Below are 3,005 nucleotides of genomic sequence, written 5' to 3' on the forward strand. Positions count from 1 at the left end.
GTATACAATAACGACACCCCTCCACCGCCTCATCCCTTTCGGGCGCACGCTCGTGCCTACGCTCGATGACATCCTGCAGGGCAGCACCTCTTTCCTTGACTTCCCCTTGTACATCATTTTCCTCAACCCACAGCACCACTCACCTCTCCTGCCAGTACATGCGGATGGAAATCAGCATGTGCTAGCGCCAGCTGAGTGAGCTTTAGCAAAGAAGCATAGAAGACGGATAATAGAGACAATGCAATGATCAATGGGCTAGAAGCAGTGCAAAGTGAGGAAGGGCTTCAGCTTCAAAGGTAACGGCATCCGGATGTTTCATTTTTTCCTACTTTCTGTTGGTTTTGCCGAGCCTAACAACTATCACTTTCAAAGAAACTCAAGAGAAAAACAAATACATGACAAAATGAGGGATTCGTCCCGCCCTTATGGTTAGACACAATTAGAATTCATGTTCTGTAGATTACCAGAGAACAAAATCAAAATTGGTAGCGGTGCATAATACAAATAAATAATTCCATAAAAAAGCCAGCATTTATTGCTGAAGCAATCCTCTCAAGGAAATGTGCCAAGTCCAGCACCCATCCTTAGAAAATGACCAAGATGATCTGCTCCAGAAAGTTTGAGAAATGAAGCTCCTCCGAACTGTGATGCTGATTCTCTATATCCAATATTTCCACTAATTACTTGATGAAATATTTTATCTGATGGTTATGTGGATATATATCAGGCTAAATGAACCAGCCAATTGCGGACATGACAAAATATTTAGTTAAAAGCCTGAATTGTTGTCATCCATGGCGCCTAGATCTAATTCTTCATCGGAAACAATTACTTCCTGCAAATCATAGTAGCCTACACGGAAAAAATAGTTTAATACAATTATTTCCCATACCCTAAGATATAAGTACCATACTAAAATGATACGCCTCACGGTAGTCTTCTAGCAAAAATAATTGATACGTAAACATGATAGAATCAAGTACTATTCATGCCATAAACATTTCAAGCTTAGGAACCCAATATTAATCACGTACCACAGGTCGAGGTTTTACATCTTGAATACTATGGAAATGACGGTAGCAAAATCAGAGGATTGAGGACGATACATGCTCCAGAATTGTTGTAACTGTCCTTGAAAGTGTGTAGCAGAATCAAATATTGATTGTTAGAACTCAGTTCGAATAGAAGTAAAACAACAAATTTAACTATACAATTAATACATGGTTAGTTGGTCAATGTCCTTCCAGAACATGAATTTGAATTGTGTGGATGCATACTACTACCTGCAAAAGCATGATAGACATCATCACCATATATGTTTCTCTTCCTGTGTTTTGGTTGCATTATCTGTCAGGTAATTCATGATTTCTCGAACTCCTACCTGAGCAGCAAAATAATGACAGAGATTGTTACAACATTTGACTCACCTCTATGAGCAGCAGTGAGTTGGCGATGACCCTGAAAAAAATAAGGGAACCAAAAGAGCTACATTAATTCCACTCTGAAGTAGTTTAACAAGTATTGTAGGAAATATTTTTGATCTAAAAACGAAACTATCCATTAGTTGCACAATGAATCTCTCGTGCTAGTTGTTCAATCTAGCAGTTTGGTGGCATGGACAGAACAGACTTTTCAGTACTTCTTTCGTTTGAACCTTAAGACATAACCAAGCACATACAAGATAAACCACCCAGCACACTTTCCTTGCTACAAGAGAGCATACAACTGAAGCAGATCTCCATCCTTAAAATTGTTGATTTTTATCATAACATTCCAAGAAGAGACAGTTTCCCGGTTATTAATTTAATTTACAACTAATTTCCCCGCAAAAGATTGCTTTCTAGTTGGAGATGTAGAATTAAAAGAATATGTTAAGTTGGCTGGACACGTTATTCCATTCCAGATAAGTATTGCTAGATTTAAGCTGGTTGGACATGTTTTCATTGTAAACTAATAGTATTGCAACTGTATATTTGCATAAGTCGATTACAACTGTGCGCAGGAAGACTCATCCCAGCTTCTCGCTGGATTACAGTCGATTACACCACTTTCAGCTTGCTCTTATGGCAGTCAGGTGTGAGCCCAGTTGTTTGAACAACATAGAGGTACAAAATTAATTCAAAATAGCCATGAGTGACATCTCAATATCCTTTCCATCTCTCTCTCGGCTGGGTAGGAAAGATGGGACAAGCTGCAAATATACAAGGTGGGAGAAGGGCCGGTTCGTACCTTCAGGAGAAGAAGCAGGCGCTAAGCCTCTGCCGCTGCTGGTAGCCCACCGGAGTATCCCCTCTTCGCCGCCCCGCAGGCCCTCGCCCGCCACAGGCCACTCGCACCCCGCAGCCGCTCGCCCGCCAATCCCATCTTCTTCCCCTGTTGTGCCGCAGTGGAAGAGCCGAGCGTAGATCGAGGGAAGGGAGCCGGCGGCGCAGATCGAGAGGGAGAGACAAGGAAGGGTTTCATCACGACTTCACGAACCAAATAGAGGAATGAGCGTTGTATGCGCAGTCGCGGGCGCAGTGTGTGGAACATTCCTCTGCGGACGGAGTATGGTCAGTCAAGGGAAATTGCTAACTGCACCCCATAGAGCTATTAGATTAATGATGGCTGTTAAATTAAGATTTGTGAGTCTAATTGTGCGGTACAGATTGGTTTGTGTAGTGTTGTGGGTCTAATTGTGGGGTACATATAAAAAAATTCTTGTTCGATTGTTTAATAGTAGTAGTAGAAGAAGAAGAAATAGTAGAAGAAGATAGATGTAGATGTAGAAGAGATCTAGCCCATCCCACATAAGTTAATTCCCCATCCTTCAATTCCCCATATTTTAGGGAACTAAAATTTTGTCGATCTAGTCCATCCCTCCAACTTAACCCCCCAAATGCACTTGACCCCACATAGAAGCCTTTGTTCTTCTTTCTTCATCCGTGCACGCGAACAATGTTGACTTCTCACCGTCCATGAGCTAGCCAGGGACTAGGATAGATGATTAACAAAAGTAATTTCAT

The 3,005-nt window shown here is 41.6% G+C and overlaps 1 long non-coding RNA gene across 1 annotated transcript; it reads right to left on the reverse strand.

The window, feature by feature from the left end:
* Positions 1 to 734: 734 nt before the first annotated feature.
* On the reverse strand, positions 735 to 2,578 carry LOC123107046 (uncharacterized). Its single transcript, XR_006451578.1, has 3 exons — positions 2,230 to 2,578; positions 1,035 to 1,458; positions 735 to 852 (listed from the first exon to the last, which is right to left on the reverse strand). It is a non-coding gene; the product is annotated as an uncharacterized lncRNA (long non-coding RNA).
* Positions 2,579 to 3,005: the final 427 nt, after the last annotated feature.

This window comes from Triticum aestivum, chromosome 5A, assembly GCF_018294505.1.
Source record: "Triticum aestivum cultivar Chinese Spring chromosome 5A, IWGSC CS RefSeq v2.1, whole genome shotgun sequence".
NCBI classification, from domain to species: Eukaryota; Viridiplantae; Streptophyta; class Magnoliopsida; order Poales; family Poaceae; genus Triticum; species Triticum aestivum.